Here is a 23,404-nt window from a genome sequence, read left to right on the forward strand (position 1 = left end):
TTCTCTTTAGAAAAGATTTGCAAGCGCCAAATGATTCAAAAATCAAATGACTCCAAAAATCCATTTGCATGGAGTTCCTTCATGCGTTCCTTTCTAACATGACCTAAATGGCGGTTCCACAAATAAGTGGAATTCAAATCATTTGCCTTATGGCATTTTAGCATCAGTGTTATGTATGTGTGTTTCACCATTAAGATTTATAATAACTTATCCATCGTACATGGAGTAATGTCATAATTTAAACAACTCATTGTTTTTATTTGACCAGAGCAAAATAACAATTTATTAAGCTCTTTATTATAAATTCTAAGGGCTAGATAGAATGCCAATGACGAACATAATAACACTTTATTTTTGTTCCTGACGTGCATTCCTATCATATTCCTTGTCAGTCACTTAGGCCATTGTATTCTTGTATTGCGTTGTTTTGTATGACACTTCATACCAACCAATATAGTACTAATACCCAAGAATTTCATAGTGTGAGTTAACTAGGAATACAACCATAACATGTATATCATTTATATACACCTGAGCTAGACTTTCTAGTCTTCTCTTTTCTTTTTGCCAAAATATCTTTTGCAGTTTCTCTTTTAGCTTTCCTCATTATTCAGAAAAACACTTCAACATCATTAACTTCTAGGTTTGTTGGTCAAATACCAATAACCTTGAGGTTCTTACTTTGAAGTTGATCATCATATGACAAGTGTTCCAGATTTCACTATTAGTAACTTTGTAATATGATGAACAATTTCACTCATAATTTTATCCATCATATCATGACGACTTTCCGAGACCATGTCTGTACATGCTAGGCTCGTAAAGTTTTAACCTTGGTATTTGCATGTGCAAATCTAGCTTGCACCCGTTTTATGCACACGTAGAATCTATCACACCCGATCATCACGTGATGCTTCGAAACGACGAGTCTTAGTAACGGTGCATATTTAAGGATGGTCACTTCATGGATATGCGAATATCGTTAGTGCCCCAATAGTTGGAGGATTGTGACGCCTTGCGTCTTCAACCTTCGTACATTCCCATAAAACTTATGAGTTTATGTAGTCTCACCAAACTTTATTCTATCATCTTGTAATAAGGTCTTAGATATCACATATATCTCATACCTTGATTAATTCTGAAAACTAAATTTTCAGCTCCTTACTTTCAAACAGATTTGAACTTCAAGTTTCACGGAGACAAGATAACTTTAGGTACTAATTGAAACCATAGCTCTTTGAATCAACAATGTGAGGTTTACTAAAAGTTTGCAATAGGACTTAATCAATTCTTGATTCTTTAACAATACGGTACCAATCCGTAAAGTTTCTTGTCAGATTTTAACAGTATTTCTATCTCAATTACAAGACTAGCGCATGGTAGAAAACGGATGCCAATACTACAAAATTAATTCAAAATACTACTCAGACTATGTTTATGATAATTAGTTCATGTTTTAATCTAATTACTAATGAACTCCCACTTAATACAACATCCCTCATAGTTGTTAAGTGGTACACGATCCAAATTCACTACACCAAAAACCGATCATCACGTGAGATGATGTAGCTTCAATGGTGAACATCAACATGTTGATCATATCATCCATATGACTCGTGTTCAACCTTTCGGTTTCCGTTGTCCCGAGGCCATGTCTGTACATGCTAGGCTCGTCAAGCAAACCCAAGTATTCCGCGTGTGCAACATGGCTTACACCCGTTGTATGTGAATCGTTGAATCTATCACATCCGATCATCACGAGATGCTTCGAAACGACGAACTGTTACAACGGTGCATACGAGGGGAGAACACTTTATTATCTTGATATTAATGTGAGGGATCATCTTATAATGCTACCGTCGCGTTCTAAGCAAAATAAGATGCATAAAAGGATTAACATCACATGCAGTTCATATGTGATATGATATGGCCCTTTTGTCTTTGCGCCTTCGATCTTCATCTCTAAAGCACGGACATGATCTCCATCATCAACGGGCATGATCTCCATCATCGTCGGCGTAGCGTCAAGGTTCATGGCGCCGGCTTCATGGTTGTTCACCTCATGTAGCAACTATTACAACTACTTTGAAATACTACTCAACATGAAAATTAAAGACAACCATAAGGCTCCTGCCGGTTGCCACAATACAATAATGATCATCTCATACATATTCATCATCACATTATGGCCATATCACATCACCAAACCCTGCAAAAACAAGTTAGACATCTCTAATTTGGTTTGCATATTTTACGTGGTTTAGGGTTTTCGAGAGAGATCTAATCTACCTACGAACATCAACCACAACGGTGATACTAATGTTGTCAATAGAAGAGTAAATTGAATCTTCACTATAGTAGGAGAGACAGACACCCGCAAAGCCTCTTATGCAATACAAGTTGCATGTCGAACGAGGAACAAGTCTCATGAACGCGGTCATGTAAAGTTAGTCCGAGCCGCTTCATCCCACTATGCCACAAAGATGCAAAGTACTCAAACTAAAGATAACAAGAGCATCAACGCCCACAAAACCATTGTGTTCTACTCGTGCAACCATCTATGCATAGACACGGCTCTGATACCACTGTAGGATAACGTTGCATAGAAAACAAAAATTTTCCTACCGTGAACACGCAATCCAAGCCAAGATGCAATCTAGAAGACGGTAGCAACGAGGGGGTATCGAGTCTCACCCTTGAAGAGATTCCAAAGCCTACAAGAGGAGGCTCTTGTTGCTGCGGTAGACGTTCACTTGCCGCTTGCAAAAGCGCGTAGAAGATCTTGATCACGATCGGTTCCGGCGCCACGAACGGGCAGCACCTCCGTACTCGGTCACACGTTCGGTTGTTGATGAAGACGACATCCACCTCCCCGTTCCAGCGGGCAGCGGAAGTAGTAGCTCCTCTTGAATCCGACAGCACGATGGCGTGGTGTCGGTGGTGGTGGAGAAATCCGGCGGAGCTTCGCTTAAGCGTGCGGGATGTGGTGGAGGAGAGAGACCGCTAGGGTTTGGGGAGAGAGGGGGAGGCTAGGGCGCCGGCCAAGGGCAGCCCTAGGTGGTGCGGCCAAGAGTGGGCAGCCCCCTCCCTCTCCTCCTCATTATATAGGTGGAAATCCCCAAGTGTTGGTATCCAAGTCTTCGAATAAGACCCCAACAATGAAACCTCCCATATGTAGGGAAACCTACCCAAGGTGGGAATCCCACTTGGGGTGGGATTCCCCCCTTCCATGAGGGGGGTTGGCCGGCCACCCTAGGGGAGTCCACCTTGGACTCCTCCCCTTTAGGGTTGGCTGGCCATGCAAGGTGGAGTCCCTCCGGGACTCTACTTTCCATGGTGATTTCTTCCGGACTTTTCTAGAACCTTCTAGAACCTGCCATAAATGCACCGGATCATTTCCAAACTTGGAATATGACTTCCTATATATGAATCTTATTCTCCGGACCATTCCAGAACTCCTCGTGATGTCCGGGATCTCATCCAGGACTCCGAACAAATATTCGAACTCCATTCCATATTCAAGATCTACCATTTCAACATCCAACTTTAAGTGTGTCACCCTACGGTTCGTGAACTATGCGGACATGGTTGAGTACTTACTCTGACCAATAACCAATAGCGGGATCTGGAGATCCATAATGGCTCCCACATATTCAACGATGACTTCAGTGATCGAATGAACCATTCACATACGATACCAATTCCCTTTGTCACGCGATATTTTACTTGTCCGAGGTTTGATCATCGGTATCACTCTATACCTTGTTCAACCTCGTCTCCTGACAAGTACTCTTTACTCGTATCGTGGTATGTGGTCTCTTATGAACTTATTCATATGCTTGCAAGACATTAGACGACATTCCACCGAGAGGGCCCAGAGTATATCTATCCGTCATTGGGATGGACAAATCCCACTGTTGATCCATATGCCTCAACTCATACTTTCCGGATACTTAATCCCACCTTTATAACCACCCATTTACGCAGTGGCGTTTGATGTAATCAAAGTACCTTTCCGGTATAAGTGATTTACATGATCTCATGGTCATAAGGACTAGGTAACTATGTATCGAAAGCTTATAGCAAATAACTTAATGACGAGATCTTATGCTACGCTTAATTGGGTGTGTCCATTACATCATTCATATAATGATATAACCTTGTTATTAATAACATCCAATGTTCATGATTATGAAACTAATCATCCATTAATCAACAAGCTAGTTTAAGAGGCATACTAGGGACTTCTTGTTGTCTACATATCACACATGTACTAATGTTTCGGTTAATACAATTATAGCATGATATATAAACATTTATCATAAACATAAAGATATAAATAATAACCACTTTATTATTGCCTCTAGGGCATATCTCCTTCACAAACAACAGACAATTGCATTAAGTACTGTGCGTAATGTAAACAATACAAATATCCTTATACAAAGCATTGATGTTTTATCCCTAGTGGCAACAGCACATCCATAACCTTAGAACTTTCTGTCACTGTCCCAGATTCAATGGAGGCATGAAGCCACTATCGAGCATAAATACCCCCTCTTGGAGTTACAAGTATCAACTTGGCCAGAGCCTCTACTAGCAACGGAGAGCATGCAAGATCATAAACAACACATATATGATAGATCAATAATCAACTTGACATAGTATTCCATATTCATCGGATCCCAACAAACACAACATGTAGCTTTACAAATAGATGATCTTGATCATGATAGGCAGCTCACAAGATCTAAACATGATAGCACAAGAGGAGAAGACAACCATCTAGCTACTGCTATGGACCCATAGTCCAAGGATGAACTACTCACGCATCAGTCCGGAGGCGGGCATGGTGATGTAGAGCCCTCCGGTGATGATTCCCCTCTCCGGCAGGGTGCCGGAGGCGATCTCCTGAATCCCTCAAGATGGGATTGGCGGCGGCGGTGTCTCTGGAACTTTTCTCGTATCGTGGCTCTCGGTACTAGGGTTTTCGCGATGGAGAGAATATATAGGCAAAGGGGCAGAGTCGGGGGACGCTCGAGGGCCCCACCCCATAGGGCGGCGCGGCCAGGGGTGGGGTCGCGCCCCCTAGGATGTGGCCGCCTCGTCGCCCCTATTCGTCTCCTCTTCGGACTTCTGGAAGGCTCCGTGGAAAATAAGACCGTGGGCTTTTGTTTCATCCAATTCCAAGAATATTTCCTGTGTAGGATTTCTGAAACCAAAAACACCAGAAAACAGGAACTGGCGCTTCGGCATCTTGTTAATAGGTTAGTGCCCGAAAATGCATCAAAATGATATAAAGTGTATATAAAACATGTGAATATTTTCATAAAACTAGCATGGAACATAGGAAATTATAGATACGTTTGAGACGTATCATGGGGCCCGAGGGCATTATGGTCATTTTTTAAATGACCTTTTAAATAGAATTTCACAGAATTTTATAAAATAAATATGGCTCTACAAAAATAAATACAAATATGTAAACCACTCAGAATAAAATTCTCTATCATAATAAAATATGAAATGGAATTTTTGTGACTATTAAAAATTGAGTCATAATTAAATGCAAAGAATAGATATTATAGTCATTAAAAATAACATCTCATATTTTTAATGATTAAGATAAGTCCATAAATTCCTTTTGGACTTAAAAACACCTCGGCAATATTCCAAGGTAGAAATTTACTCTTAAGAAGTATCCCTAAATTTTTCTTAGTAATTACCTCTGACATAAAATGATAAAACATCGGGAAGGGGGACTAAACCCTAAAATCTGAAAGCATGCATATTTGATTCTGTAACCATTGCCCTTATTGGACAATGATGCTATCTTTCAGCAACAAAGGACAAGGGTCAGTCCACACCATCGAACTGCAACACTTTGCAGTCTTCAGGCAAGTTCATCGCTTGCTCATGTCATTTGAGTATTTTTACCAAATTACTTGCAAAGTACTATGTTTATCACTCTTGCATAAAAAGAAAAAAAATACTATTTTCATAACCTTGAATATGACTATGTGGTTGGCAATGGAACCATGGAATGTGTTGATATGGTGGAGGTTCCATTGCAATGGGTTTACATCCATCTAGGATTAAACAAGAAATGTCATCCAGTGATTCTTGTGCCGTAAAAACCGTGTTAACCATAAGATCTGGAGTGGGACGGAGTAGTCAATTGTGCTTCCACCTCTCGTTCATCAACGGATGCGCTTACCGTAGACACTTGAATCCCGAGGGACAAGCGGTGGGGTGGGGATCCCATTCTAATTCCCCACGGTAACGCGGTCTATGATGGGTTGCAACGACCGGCGAAGGACCATGTGTAATATCCCAGGATTAGAGACAATCGAGGGGTAGAATCTAGAAATGGATGTGCATTACATCGTAAATTCTGGGGAAATTTCGCGCTTTTAAAGAAAAACTGCATCGAAGGGGGACAAGTTTCTCTCTCGACACCTTACAGGGTTAGGGTTTCGAGAGTGCGATAAACTTGGACCTCGATTAACTCAATTAGGGTTTTAGAGAAGAGAGGGGAACTTATATCATCTCAATTTAAGTTGCATGATTGAATTACAATATTATGTGTTTGAATTTCAAAATTCAAACATTAAATTAGAATATTACAATTCAATTATGGATAATTCAATAAACAATTAAATAAATAAGATATTGAAACTATGGAAATTATAAGTAAAGCACAATAGAGAAACCTTGAGCTTTATTTATAAACACACAAGATACATTGTCATTTACAATATTCTTATGAATAATGAATATTACAACTCATTACAGGAATTAAATGGAAAATAGAAAAGGAAAAGTACAAGTAAAAAGTAAAATTGCTAAACTAGACAAGAAAGTCTTCATGATTTGCTTGAACACCACTTGATTGATCTTCTTGATCATTTTCCAAAACCTGCAAAAACAAACAACAAAGACAAAGCAAAAGTTATGCCAAGTGGCAATGCCACTTGGCAGGTTAGTCAAAAAATGGAGAATTTGGGTGGATATTACCAAACCAGCCGAGCTGATCCACTCACAGCTCAAGTTTCCAAGCCACACACACACAGGCAGCTCACAATGCATGTGTGCATGCACACCAACACACACATAACCAGAGGAGTCACCAAAGTGACATGGTAGTGCTGTCGACCAAGGAAGCAAGGAAGAGGGGGTATAAAAGCTTTTCAGAAGCAAACCCTAGTTGTTCATCGACAACAGCACAAAGGGTAAGCACATCCAAAGCCTTAGAACAGGAAGAACAACAAGAACAGGAAGAACGATGAGCTGTTCAACCTTTCTCAAAACCAACATAAATTAATCAAGTCAAGTCCACTAGGAGGAGCAGGGAAAGCCTCACACATCAACCAGAAGCAAAACATCTACATCAGCAACTAATCTTGGAGCTGGAGTGAGGTATAGCATATGATCATGAGCAAGCCCATGTTTTGCTCATCAATAAGCATACACATGCATCACAGAAGCAAAGAAAGGGTAGAACCCTATTTGTATCATCATATGGCTGCAAAGCTATTTGGTGCCAACAAACAAATGACCTAGCTAGAAGGAAATCACCAAGGGAACATTGGGTTTTGTCAACACAATGACATAACCAAAGAAATCCATCATGGATTTGTCCTATCTAGTCAGCCAGATTCACAAAGCACACTTATAGCTTGCTAAACTATCAGACTATTGGACAGTTAAGTGTCCAGTATGATTTCAACATCAAATAACCTAGCAGCCTATGGAAGACTACCAGGATCTTACATAGAAGCATCCAATAGAGGTAGGAGCAACCATTTCCAGCAGATAAAGTCTGTTAGGGTCACAACAGCTACCTAGCCACACAGAGAAGTTCACTAAAGCACCACATCATCACCCAATAGGGTTCAGTATGAGCTAGGGTACCCAACCAGTGGTTGGCATCCCTCTAGATGCATCAAATCCATCCATGAGATCATCACTGTTAAGCAGTTCACATCATTTATCTATTTAATAAATCAGGACTACACAGATAAATGAAGCAGTTAATTAAATCATGCACCAAGCCTTGCATATGATCCAATGTATCATTGTAAGCAACAACAAAGGCTTGAGCAAGCACAAACATGCAACATCACAAGCTTGAGTACCACATAGACTCAAGTAAAAGCATCAGTGAGCCACAAGACATAGGACAGCAGACAACCACCAAGCAACTGGTTATCACATGATCACCAGGAGTTGACAGTCCATGCAAATGGATGCTAGAGCCAAGCATAGCAATAACAGCTGCATAAGAATTGAACTTATGCATATACATGAAACAACATGAGGTCTTGGAGACCACAGGATCATCCAGAGCCACAATTAATCAACCAAGATATAACAGATAATTAAAGTGATGCATTACAACTGTATCCAGAAGCACACCATCAAGAGAGGGAATTGTTTGGCCAACAATCATGCCCAATTGAGCAATCTCATGAGTTACTACTCAATGAATATATCACAGGGGCACTGGTTCTTGCTAGAAAGCAAGGATTACATACTGTAATCTAGCCTGGGGACAAGAAATGATCATACATGATAGACTACCACCAGCTGCAGTAGCAAGAACAATCTAGCAGGCCATGAGCATCATAGAATGCTCATGAGCAAGTGCTCATGAGTCACAACAGCACATAGGGTAAGCACACAAGCATAAGCTAGAGAGAGGAGAGCACCAGTACAAGCACAACAATAGAGCTAGGCCATGGCAAGCAGAGCATAGCAGCGACACACACAGGGGCAGGCGCAGTTACCTTGGCGCAGCACATAGCAACAGCAGCACAGGCATGGTCACAGAAGCAACAACATAGGCTAGGGCATGGAGGTAGCAGCAACAGCACACAGCAGTAGCACGGTACCATGGATGCAAGGGCATCTAGTGGTGGAAGAGGAGGAAGAACAGATGAGAGAAAGAGGGTGGAGCACACACCTGGGCGGGAAGACAGCAGTCGCGGCCATGGCGGCCACGGCGGCACACGTCGGGCGAACGGCGGCGCCAGGCCAAGCCAAGCCAGGCCACAGCAGAGCCGCAACACCAGCACACCAATGCGGGGCTCACGGTGGCGCCATAGCGCCAGGGACGCCGGTGAGCGGCGAATCGCCACACCGCAACCCTAGCTTGCAGCAGGGTTGGGGGCAAACGAGGAGGGCCACATAATCCAGATTGACGCGAATGATCTGGTGCGCCGTCGAAAGGCGAAGCGAGCGCACTTGATCTCGTCGCCGGGGATGGCCGGAGAAATTCAGCGACGGCGATGCGAGTCGCCAGAGAGTTGCGGAGAGTTAGGGTTAGCAGAGGAGAGGGGCGACACGAATGACTGGGTCGGTTGGACCGAGCCCAGTGGGCTGGTCCAACCTAACCAGCTCGGTAGCCTGGCAGGCTGGCCCGAGGGGCAATTTAGACATTTGATAAATGCCAAATTAAGTGAATCTTGCACTGAATTTTATAAAATAAATATAGTTCTAAAAAATATATAAAAATATGAAAATCACTCAGCATAAAATTCTCTATCATAATAAAATATGAATAGGAAATACTGAGACAATTAAAAATAAATCATATTTAAATACAAGGAATTAATCATTAAAAATCAAACCTTGTATTTTTAATGATAAAAATAAGTCCATAAATACTTTTGGACTTTAAAAACACCTTGACAACATTTCAAGGTAGTATTTTACCCTAAACAGAGTATCCCTAAATTGTTCTTAGTAATTACCTCTTACATGAAATAATAAAACATCAGGAAGGGGGAACAAACCCTAAAAGCTGAATCATGCATAATTGCTTCTTTAACCATTGCCCTTATCGGACAATGAAGCTATTTCAGCAACAGAGGACAAGGGTCAGTCCACACCATCGAACTGCAACACTTTGCAGTCTTCAGGCAAGTTCATCGCTTGCTCATGTCATTTGAGTATTTTTATCAAATTACTTGCAAAGTACTATGTTATCACTCTTGCATAAAAAGCAAAACCACTATTTTCATAACTATGAATATGACTATGTGGTTGGCCATGGAACCATGGAATGTGTTGACATGGTGGAGGTTCCGTTGCAATGGGTTTATATCCATCTAGGATTAAATAACAAATGTCGTCCAGTGATTCTTGTGCCGTAAAACTCGTTTTAACCATAAGATCTGGAATGGGATGGAGTAGTCAATCGTATTTCCACCTCTTGTACATCAACGGATGCGCTTACCGTAGTCACTTGAATCCCGAGGGACAAGCGGAGTGGTTGGGGAGCCCTAAATCCCCACGGTAATGCGGTCTATGATGGGTTGCAACGACCGGCGAAGGATCGGGCCAAGATGCTTGATAGTTGTTGAGGTCGGATGGTATCCTATGGATACGCTGACCGGCGAGAACCCAAGGTCGGAATTGCAACAAAGGGTGGGTGTGCGAGGTAGCGGAGGAATATTATTGGCTAAGACCTTATACCGGGCCTCACACCAAAGGAAGTGTGGACGGGAAAGCTGCCCGGTTGGCACCAAGGTTAAGATCTCTTATGGGTAAAGCAACACACCTCTGCAGAGTGTAATGAATCGTGACCTGTCACTCCCTGTTCCGGGTTTGGAACTGCGAACGCTGCCGGAAAGGAACTCCATGAAGTTCTAGTAAATCAGTGAAGGCTGACGGACATAGTTCTTCTAAATAAAAGCAACCTTTTGAAGAAAGGTTTATCAAAACCTGCATTGGTATTAGACTTTCTGGTCTAGTATCATAGCTAGTGCATTAAACACCTCTTTCCTAATATGAACTTGTTGAGTACACTCGTACTCATACCACTCTTAAATCCCCTGCTTAGATTGCCTGAATCATCTTGAGGAGGATGTCTACAACCAAGGAGCAGAACAAATCTGCTATGAAGAGCCAGACCTCTCTGGAGGGGTAGAAGGAGTAAACTATCTCATCATCTACGGAACCGGGGAGGGTTCCGGAGGAGAACAAGCCTAGATGAAACTTGTAGTAGTAGTTGATACGTCTCCGACGTATCGATAATTTCTTATGTTCCATGCCACATTATTGATGTTATCTACATGTTTTATGCACACTTTATGTCATATTCGTGCATTTTCTGGAACTAACCTATTAACAAGATGCCGAAGTGCCAGTTGCTGTTTTCTGCTGTTTTTGGTTTTAGAAATCCTAGTAAGGAAATATTCTCGGAATTGGACGAAATCAAAGCCCAGGGGCCTATTTTTCCACGGAGCTTCCAGAAGACCGAAGAACACACGAAGTGGGGCCACGAGGTGGCGACACCACGTGGCGGCGCGGCCCAGGGGGGGCCCGCGCCGCCCTATGGTGTGGCCCCCTCGTCTGGCTCCCGACTCTGCCCTTCCGCCTACAAATAGCCTCCGTGACGAAACCCCGCACGAGAACCACGATACGGAAAACCTTCCAGAGACGCCGCCGCCGCCGATCCCATCTCGGGGGATCCAGGAGATCGCCTCCGGCACCCTGCCGGAGAGGGGAATCATCTCCCGGAGGACTCTACGCCGCCATGGTCGCCTCCGGTGTGATGTGTGAGTAGTCTACCCCTGGACTATGGGTCCATAGCAGTAGCTAGATGGTTGTCTTCTCCCCATTGTGCTATCATTGTCGGATCTTGTGAGCTGCCTAACATGATCAAGATCATCTATCTGTAATTCTATATGTTGCGTTTGTTGGGATCCGATGAATAGAGAATACTTGTTATGTTGATTATCAAAGTTATGCTTATGTGTTGTTTATGATCTTGCATGCTCTCCGTTACTAGTAGATGCTCTGGCCAAGTAGATGCTTGTAACTCCAAGAGGGAGTACTTATGCTCGATAGTGGGTTCATGCCTGCATTGACACCGGGACGATGTGAGAAAGTTCTAAGGTTGTGTTGTGCTGTTGCCACTAGGGATAAAACATTGATGCTATGTCTAAGGATGTAGTTGTTGATTACATTACGCACCATACTTAATGCAATTGTCTGTTGCTTGCAACTTAATACTGGAGGGGGTTCGGATGATAACCTGAAGGTGGACTTTTTAGGCATAGATGCAGTTGGATGGCGGTCTATGTACTTTGTCGTAATGCCCAATTAAATCTCACTATACTCATCATGATATGTATGTGCATTGTCATGCTCTCTTTATTTGTCAATTGCCCAACTGTAATTTGTTCACCCAACATGCTGTTCGTCTTATGGGAGAGACACCTCTAGTGAACTGTGGACCCCGGTCCAATTCTCTTTACTGAAATACAATCTACTGCAATACTGTTTTACTGTTTTCTGCAAACAATCATCTTCCACACAATACGGTTAACTCTTTGTTACAGCAAGCCGGTGAGATTGACAACCTCACTGTTTCGTTGGGGCAAAGTACTTTGGTTGTGTTGTGCAGGTTCCACGTTGGCGCCGGAATCCCTGGTGTTGCGCCGCACTACATCTCGCCGCCATCAACCTTCAACGTGCTTCTTGGCTCCTCCTGGTTCGATAAACCTTGGTTTCTTTCTGAGGGAAAACTTGCTGCTGTGCGCATCATACCTTCCTCTTGGGGTTGCCCAACGAACGTGTGAAATACACGCCATCAAGCTCTTTTTCTGGCGCCGTTGCCGGGGAGATCAAGACACGCTGCAAGGGGAGTCTCCACTTCTCAATCTCTTTACTTTGTTTTTGTCTTGCTTAATTTTATTTACTACTTTGTTTGCTGCACTAAATCAAAATACAAAAAAATTAGTTGCTAGTTTTACTTTATTTGCTATCTTGTTTGCTATATCGAAAACACAAAAAAATTAGTTACTTGCATTTACTTTATCTAGTTTGCTTTATTTACTGTTGCTAAAATGAATACTCCTGAAAATACTAAGTTGTGTGACTTCACAACCACAAATAATAATGATTTCCTATGCACACCTATTGCTCCACCTGCTACTACAGCAGAATTCTTTGAAATTAAACCTGCTTTACTGAATCTTGTTATGCGAGAGCAATTTTCTGGTATTAGTTCTGATGATGCTGCTGCCCATCTTAATAATTTTGTTGAATTATGTGAAATGCAAAAATATAAAGATGTAGATGGTGATATTATTAAACTAAAATTGTTCCCTTTCTCATTAAGAGGAAGAGCTAAAGATTGGTTGCTATCTCTGCCTAAGAATAGTATTGATTCATGGACTAAATGCAAGGATGCTTTTATTGGTAGATATTATCCCCCTGCTAAAATTATATCTTTGAGGAGTAGCATAATGAATTTTAAACAATTAGATACTGAACATGTTGCTCAAGCTTGGGAAAGAATGAAATCTCTGGTTAAAAATTGCCCAACCCATGGACTGACTACTTGGATGATCATCCAAACCTTCTATGCAGGACTAAATTTTTCTTCACGGAATTTATTGGATTCAGCTGCTGGAGGTACCTTTATGTCCATCACTCTTGGTGAAGCAACAAAGCTTCTTGATAATATGATGATCAACTACTCTGAATGGCACACGGAGAGAGCTCCACAAGGTAAGAAGGTAAATTCTGTCGAAGAAACCTCTTCCTTGAGTGATAAGATTGATGCTATTATGTCTATGCTTGTGAATGATAGGACTAATATTGATCCTAATAATGTTCCATTAGCTTCATTGGTTGCACAAGAAGAACATGTTGATGTAAACTTCATTAAAAATAATAATTTCAACAACAATGCTTACCGGAACAATTCTAGTAACAACTATAGGCCATATCCTTATAATAATGGCAACGGCTATGGTAATTCTTATGGGAATTCTTACAACAATAATAGGAATTCACCCCCTGGACTTGAAGCCATGCTTAAAGAATTTATTAGTACACAAACTGCTTTTAACAAATCTGTTGAAGAAAAGCTTGGGAAAATTGATATACTTGCTTCTAAAGTCGATAGTCTTCTTGTTGATGTTGATCTTTTGAAATCAAAAGTTTTGCCTAATGAGAATCATCATAATAAAATTACTACTACAGCAAATGCCATTCAAGTTAGAATTAATGAGAATATAAGATTAATGGCTGAACTGCGTGCTAGGTGGGATAGAGAAGAAAATGAAAAACTAGCTAAAGAGAAGAATATAGCTAAAGTTTGGACTATTACCACCACTAGTAATGCTAATGCTACACATGTTGCTGCACCTTCTACTCATACTAATAAAAGAATTGGTGTTAGCAATGTTTCCACTTCTAATGCAAAGCGCGAAAAATTGCCTGAAACTGCTAAAACTGCTGAAACTGCCTGTGATAAAGCTGCTGAAATTTTTTCCAACATTGGGGATGATGATCCCATTGCTTTAGATTATAATGGTTTGAATTTTGATGATTGCCACATCTCTGAAGTTATAAAGTTCTTGCAAAAACTTGCTAAAAGTCCTAATACTAGTGCTATAAATTTGGCTTTCACGCATCATATTACAAATGCCCTCATAAAAGCTAGAGAAGAGAAACTAGAGCGTGAAGCCTCTATTCCTAAAAAGCTAGAGGATGGTTGGGAGCCCATCATTAAGATGAAAGTTAAAGATTTTGATTGTAATGCTTTATGTGATCTTGGTGCAAGTATTTCTGTTATGCCTAAGAAAATTTATAATATGCTTGACTTGCCACCGCTGAAAAATTGTTATTTGGATGTTAATCTTGCTGATCATTCTACAAAGAAACCTTTGGGTAAAGTTGATAATGTTCGCATTACCGTTAACAATAACCTGGTTCCCGTTGATTTTGTTGTCTTGGATATTGAATGCAATGCATCTTGTCCCATTATATTGGGAAGACCTTTTCTTCGAACTGTTGGTGCTACCATTGATATGAAGGAAGGTAATATAAAATATCAATTTCCTCTCAAGAAAGGTATGGAACACTTCCCAAGAAAGAGAATGAAGGTACCTATTGATTCTATTATGAGAACAAATTATGATGTTGACACTTCATCTCTTGATAATACTTGATGCACACTTTCTGCGCCTAGCTGAAAGGCGTTAAAGAAAAGCGCTTATGGGAGACAACCCATGTTTTTACCTACAGTACTTTGTTTTTATTTTGTGTCTTGGAAGTTGTTTACTACTGTAGCAACCTCTCCTTATCTTAGTTTCGTGTTTTGTTGTGCCAAGTTAAGCCGTTGATAGAAAAGTAAGTACTAGATTTGGATTACTGCACAGTTCCAGATTTCTTTGCTGTCACGAATCTGGGTCCACCTCCCTGTAGGTAACTCAGAAAATTAAGCCAATTTACGTGCATGATCCTCAGATATGTATGCAACTTTCATTCAATTTGAGCATTTTCATTTGAGCAAGTCTGGTGCCATTTTAAAATTCGTCAATACGAACTGTTCTGTTTTGACAGATTCTGCCTTTTATTTCGCATTGCCTCTTTCGCTATGTTGGATGAATTTCTTTGATCCACTAATGTCCAGTAGCATTATGCAATGTCCAGAAGTGTTAAGAATGATTGTGTTACCTCTGAATATGTCAATTTATATTGTGCACTAACCCTCTAATGAGTTGTTTCGAGTTTGGTGTGGAGGAAGTTTTCAAGGATCAAGAGAGGAGTATGATGCAACATGATCAAGGAGAGTGAAAGCTCTAAGCTTGGGGATGCACCCGGTGGTTCACCCCTGCATATATCAAGAAGACTCAAGCGTCTAAGCTTGGGGATGCCCAAGGCATCCCCTTCTTCATCGACAACATTATCAGGTTCCTCCCCTGAAACTATATTTTTATTCCATCACATCTTATGTGCTTTTTCTTGGAGCGTCGGTTTGTTTTTGTTTTTTGTTTTGTTTGAATAAAATGGATCCTAGCATTCACTTTATGGGAGAGAGACACGCTCCGCTGTAGCATATGGACAAGTATGTCCTTGGTTTCTACTCATAGTATTCATGGCGAAGTTTCTCCTTCGTTAAATTGTTATATGGTTGGAATTGGAAAATGATACATGTAGTAATTGCTATAAATGTCTTGGGTAATGTGATACTTGGCAATTGTTGTGCTCATGATTAAGCTCTTGCATCATATACTTTGCACCCATTAATGAAGAAATACATAGAGCATGCTAAAATTGGTTTGCATATTTGGTTTCTCTAAGGTCTAGATAATTTCTAGTATTGAGTTTGAACAACAAGGAAGATGGTGTGGAGTCTTATAATGTTTTCAATATGTCTTTTATGTGAGTTTTGCTGCACCGGTTCATCCTTGTGTTTGTTTCAAATAAGCCTTGCTAGCCTAAACCTTGTATCGAGAGGGAATACTTCTCATGCATCCAAAATACTTGAGCCAACCACTATGCCATTTGTGTCCACCATACCTACCTATGCTACATGGTATTTTCCGCCATTCCAAAGTAAATTGCTTGAGTGCTACCTTTAAAATTCCATCATTCACCTATGCAATATATAGCTCATGGGACAAATAGCTTAAAAACTATTGTGGTATTGAATATGTAATTATGCACTTTATCTCTTATTAAGTTGCTTGTTGTGCGATAACCATGTTTATCGGGGAACGCCATCAACTCATTGTTGAATTTCATGTGAGTTGCTATGCATGTTCGTCTTGTACGAAGTAAGGGCGATCTACTCTGAGTTGAATGGTTTGAGCATGCATATTGTGAGAGAAGAACATTGGGCCGCTTAACCGAAGCCATGTTCCATGGTGGAAGTTTCAGTTTTGGACAAACATCCTCAAATCTCTAATGAGAAAAGAATTAATTGTTGTTGAATGCTTAAAGCATTAAAAGAGGAGTCCATTATCTGTTGTCTATGTTGTCCCGGTATGGATGTCTAAGTTGAGAATAATCAAAAGCGAGAAATCCAATGCGAGCTTTCTCCTTAGACCTTTGTACAGGCGGCATAGAGGTACCCCTTTGTGATACTTGGTTAAAGCATATGTATTGCGGTGATAATCCAGGTAGTCCAAGCTAATTAGGACAAGGTGCGGGCACTATTAGTACACTATGCATGAGGCTTGCAACTTATAAGATATAATTTACATGATGCATATGCTTTATTACTACCGTTGACAAAATTGTTTCATGTTTTCAAAATCAAAGCTCTAGCACAAATATAGCAATCGATGCTTTTCCTCTATGAGGACCATTCTTTTACTTTCAATGTTGAGTCAGTTCACCTATTTCTCTCCACCTCAAGAAGCAAACACTTGTGTGAACTGTGCATTGATTCCTACATACTTGCTTATTGCACTTATTATATTACTCTATGTTGACAATATCCATGAGATATACATGTTACAAGTTGAAAGCAACCGCTGAAACTTAATCTTCTTTTGTGTTGCTTCAATGCCTTTACTTTGAATTATTGCTTTATGAGTTAACTCTTATGCAAGACTTATTGATGCTTGTCTTGAAGTGCTATTCATGAAAAGTCTTTGCTATATGATTCACTTGTTTACTCATGTCATACACATTGTTTTGATCGCTGCATTCACTACATATGCTTTACAAATAGTATGATCAAGATTATGATGGCATGTCACTCCCGAACTTATCTGTGTTATCCTTGGACCCGCTCGGGACGAGCAGAACTAAGCTTGGGGATGCTGATACGTCTCCGACGTATCGATAATTTCTTATGTTCCATGCCACATTATTGATGTTATCTACATGTTTTATGCACACTTTATGTCATATTCGTGCATTTTCTGGAACTAACCTATTAACAAGATGCCGAAGTGCCGATTCTTGTTTTCTGCTGTTTTTGGTTTTAGAAATCCTAGTAAGGAAATATTCTCGGAATTGGACGAAATCAAAGCCCAGGGGGCCTATTTTTCCACGGAGCTTCCAGAAGACCGAAGAACACACGAAGTGGGGCCACGAGGTGGCGACACCACGTGGCGGCGCGGCCCAGGGGGCCCGCGCCGCCCTATGGTGTGGCCCCCTCGTCGGCTCCCGACTCGCCCTTCCGCCTACAAATAGCCTCCGTGACGAAAACCCCGCACCGAGAACCACGATACGGAAAACCTTCCGGAGACGCCGCCGCCGCCGATCCCATCTCGGGGATCCAGGAGATCGCCTCCGGCACCCTGCCGGAGAGGGGAATCATCTCCCGGAGGACTCTACGCCGCCATGGTCGCCTCCGGTGTGATGTGTGAGTAGTCTACCCCTGGACTATGGGTCCATAGCAGTAGCTAGATGGTTGTCTTCTCCCCATTGTGCTATCATTGTCGGATCTTGTGAGCTGCCTAACATGATCAAGATCATCTATCTGTAATTCTATATGTTGCGTTTGTTGGGATCCGATGAATAGAGAATACTTGTTATGTTGATTATCAAAGTTATGCTTATGTGTTGTTTATGATCTTGCATGCTCTCCGTTACTAGTAGATGCTCTGGCCAAGTAGATGCTTGTAACTCCAAGAGGGAGTACTTATGCTCGATAGTGGGTTCATGCCTGCATTGACACCGGGACGATGTGAGAAAGTTCTAAGGTTGTGTTGTGCTGTTGCCACTAGGGATAAAACATTGATGCTATGTCTAAGGATGTAGTTGTTGATTACATTACGCACCATACTTAATGCAATTGTCTGTTGCTTGCAACTTAATTGGAGGGGTTCGGATGATAACCTGAAGGTGGACTTTTTAGGCATAGATGCAGTTGGATGGCGGTCTATGTACTTTGTCGTAATGCCCAATTAAATCTCACTATACTCATCATGATATGTATGTGCATTGTCATGCTCTCTTTATTTGTCAATTGCCCAACTGTAATTTGTTCACCCAACATGCTGTTCGTCTTATGGGAGAGACACCTCTAGTGAACTGTGGACCCCGGTCCAATTCTCTTTACTGAAATACAATCTCTTTGCAATCTTGTTCTACTGTTTTCTGCAAACAATCATCTTCCACACAATACGGTTAACTCTTTGTTACAGCAAGCCGGTGAGATTGACAACCTCACTGTTTCGTTGGGGCAAAGTACTTTGGTTGTGTTGTGCAGGTTCCACGTTGGCGCCGGAATCCCTGGTGTTGCGCCGCACTACATCTCGCCGCCATCAACCTTCAACGTGCTTCTTGGCTCCTCCTGGTTCGATAAACCTTGGTTTCTTTCTGAGGGAAAACTTGCTGCTGTGCGCATCATACCTTCCTCTTGGGGTTGCCCAACGAACGTGTGAAATACACGCCATCAGTAGTATTCGAGCAGTACGAACTCTTAGTACTTAGCTGCTCGAGTAGAATAAGATGTATGACCTGCTGAGACTATTATATTGTAAGTTAAGTTGGGTTCACCCCGAACCCAGGAGTATTCCTCTCTGGACCCAGGAGGAACTCTGTGATGATATGTACATATGGCTTGTAATAATAAATGAATGAGTTATGGACCAGCTATGTTCTGTTGTACTACTCTGAGGGATGTAATATTTGCGGATTGGTACTTCGTGAATGTTATATCAATGACTGGCATACTACAACATGCAATGTATGCAAGGTCACCACACCATGGTTGCGACCTGGTAATTGTTGATGTCGGATGGTATCCTATGGATACGCTGACTGGCGAGAACCCAAGGTCAGAATTGCAACAAAGGGTGGGTGTTCGAGGTACCGGAGGAGTATGATTGGCTAGACCTTATACCGGGCCTCACACCAAAGGAAGTGTGGACGGGAAAGCTGCCCGGTTGGCACCAAGGTTAAGATCTCTTATGGGTAAAGCAACACACCTCTTCAGAGTGTAATGAATCGTGACATGTCACTCCCTGTTCCGGGTTTTGGAACTGCGAACGCTGCCGGAAAGGAACTCCATGAAGTTCTAGTAAACCGGTGAAGGCTGACGGACATAGTTCTTCTAAATAAAATCAACCTTTGAAGAAATGGTTATCAAAACCTGCATTGGTATTAGACTTTCTGGTCTAATATCGTAGCTAGTGCATTAAACACCTCTTTCCTATAATGAACTTGTTGAGTACGCTCGTACTCATACCTCTTATAATTCCCTGCTTAGATTGCCTGAATCGTCTTGAGGAGGACACCGACGGCCAAGATGGAGCAGATGGGATCTGCTATGAAGAGCCAGACCTCTTCGGAGGTGTAGAGGGAGTGGATTACCTCATCGTCTACGGAACCGGGGAGGGTTCCGAAGGAGAACAAGCGTAGGCTATTCTGATAGTAGTAGTAATCGAGCAGTACGAACACTTTAGTACTTAGCTGCTCGAGGAGAATAAATGTATAACCTGTTAAGCCTTTTATATTGTAAACTAAGTTGGGTTCACCTCGAACCCAGGAGTATGCCTCTCTGGACCCAGGAGGAGCTCCAAGATGATGTATATATTTGGTTTGTAATAATGCATGATTGAGTTATGGACCAGCTATGTTCTCCTGTACTACTCTAAGGGATGTAATATTAGCGGATTGGTACTTCGTGAATGTTATATCAACGACTGGCATACTACAACATGCAGTGCTATGCAGGGTCACCATAATGTTCTACATTTTCAAGCCGGATGGGAGCAACCAGTTCTTTGCTCCTGACGATGATGAGGATGAAAGGTTCATCTCGAAAAATGGGTACGGCTCTTGAGAACCAACAGACATGAAGTTATAGCTCTCTATTGCTTAGAGCATGTACAATAGAGCCTAGTCAGCTGACTCTAAGTGATTAAATATTATATTTTCGCTGAGTTGAATGAGACAGGAGAGAAGACAAAAGTGGAGTGGACTCTCATGTAAGAGCCAGCTCTAGCACGTGCTCCTAAACATATTGTGAGAGTGAATGCTGGGCCATGTATCACTAAAGTAGTACTTTTTTGTACATCCCTATTGTACATATTGGGTATAAGATTGTACATATTGGATATAATATTAGCTATATGTGACATGGCAATGTGCTAGAGCCAACGATCGACTCCACTATTGTACTTGCTCTTATGGGTTATTTAGTAGTATTATTTTATGGTTGGTTATGCTCAACGGAAATGAGTTGAACCTGAGCTAGGTTGCTCCCTAAAACATGTGGTTGTGGTTGGTTTGCATGGAAGGACCAGCGGGACCGTACTATAATATAGTATATTATTATTGTCAAGAATGTATTTCTAGAACTCAAAAATAAACGGAAAAAATATTTACACTTAGGAAATGCATTTTGTTATGTGTGTACGAATATTAAAACTTAAATGTATATACTGATGACCAACATAAAAAAGACAAAAGGTACGTAGATAGAGTTGGTAAGTTTCAAATTTTATAAACTACGTGTAACTTACTTGTACGAAAGTTCAACAATCCGCATGAAATATGGTAGCTCACATTGAATGCACGAGCAATCTCCACCACACAAATAAAGGGTGGCCATAGTGCTAGTATCTTAGATAATATCATGCACCCTATGTCCATAAAAATACTGATATGGCATATAATTAAGGAGAAGAGATAGGATTAGAGTATCATAGTAAATATTGTATCATACCGCATGTTACGAGAAAAGTTAGTGCTAAATAGATCTTGTACACATATTTGTATTAGAATTGTACAAAACAAAAATTTTAGAAGATTATAATATTATTTTATAATACCACCCACTATAAAGATATTATCATAAACAAGTATCATATGCATGATACTACTATATGATAGAGATATTAGCACCCTAGGTACATCAACTTGTCAAGTCAGAGCAAATTCATACAACAACTTGTAAAGTGAATTCGGGAGTACACAAACTTCTACTGAGGGAGCAAATAGGTAGACATGTGGCATTGTATTTTTTGCAAAAAGTCCCCTATGTGTTTTTCTTTTGAACTTGTAACCATAGAGTTGCCTTACAAGCTGATTCCACTTGTGAGTGGCTTACATAAAAAATTAAAACTAGATGTGCTGAGTGGGATTCGAACTCGCAGTCAATCAATGTGATCTACTCACAATTACCATTATACCTAGCCAGACTTCATAGACGTTTGCTGGACATCATCTTATTATACGAGTGACGTGAAGGAGTAACCTGTACCTGTAATGTTGTACATTACCTTTTTTGCGAAAAAGTATATATTATTCATCAATAGCTACCAATAAGATAATGTGGAAGCATAAACACAAAACTTTCACAGATTCAAAATGTCGAAATAATGCAGTTCAGCTTGTAACACTAACTTCAAAATCGAGAGCAAAGTATGAGAGGATGGTGCCGTAGGTCCTAAAGAGCTCGAGCAATTCATATACGTTGCACTTGTGTGGCAGGTTGCATACGAACATCTCGCATGGCCGTGGCCGCCGCTGCGACCACCCGCTATTATCAGCATCCTCTCTTGCCAGCTCGTCGCTGCCATACTCATCCTTCTCGTGCGCCGCTGAGTGAGGGCCGCCCGCCCACTCCTGCTCATCATATGACTGAACCTCACCCTTCTTTGTTTCAAATGCGAGTGTGATCATTGTCGGAGGCCGGGACGTTGCACAGGCCTAGCTACGTCATCCATGACGGGTTGTGGTCACACAAGTATTCACAGACTAAAGATAAAATATAATGTCCAGCTAGTTTAGAAAAAATTGATGTGTGTTGTACTAGCAATCACGTGTGGGTTGTATTGGTTGATCACGACTTCACGAGTTCGAATCCCCACTCCATATATATAGTTTTAATTATTTGTACACGTGACTGGCAGGTGGGACTAGCATGTAAGGTAGCTCCATGGTTACAAAGTTTAAAATAAAACATACAAGGGTCTTTTTGCAAAAAATAAAATGCCGCATGTCACCTTGTGATTGCTCTTGTACCTATTTGCTCCCTCAGTGCAGGTTTGTGTACTGCAGAATACCACTATATGATGCAATGCACTGTGACTAGCCTTAGTGTCGTCATGCACCTCTTTGAAGGATCATCCCATTTCTTTTTTTTCATCCGAGGTAACATAGTTAAATGATAGATTTATAGTGCATCCATCCCATGAATTGCGCGCACCTTAAAACCATTTGAAGAGTGTGCTTTAAGATTTTGCAGGACCAAAGAATACGGTCATTGTCAACATCTAAGATTTTTTTTCCAGAGTCTTTTGAAACTTCAAATTTTCGATTTCAACAAAATTTAAGAAGGGGCTCCATGGAACCCGTCGTCCTAAGTACTATTCAGCTATATTTGTCCTAAATTTGTTTTTTTACACTAATGTCAATGGGAATCATTTCTGGACCAAACATTTATATATGAGTACAATACTTGGTCATCTTTGATTCCCAAAAGGATTCTGATTTTTACTTTATTTAGAATAGATATTTTTGGTGCATATAGAGTGGATGAAACTCGAGTGCCAAATATTCCCGTCCAGCGGTCAAAAGACTCAATTATTTGTTGCCTAGTAAAGCCAAACTTGTTCCATGAATAATGTTGTTGAATTATGCACAAAAAAACGGTTTAATTTATTTTTGTTTATAGTATTAGTGTGTTGAT

Source organism: Lolium perenne, chromosome 3, assembly GCF_019359855.2.
Source record: "Lolium perenne isolate Kyuss_39 chromosome 3, Kyuss_2.0, whole genome shotgun sequence".
NCBI classification, from domain to species: Eukaryota; Viridiplantae; Streptophyta; class Magnoliopsida; order Poales; family Poaceae; genus Lolium; species Lolium perenne.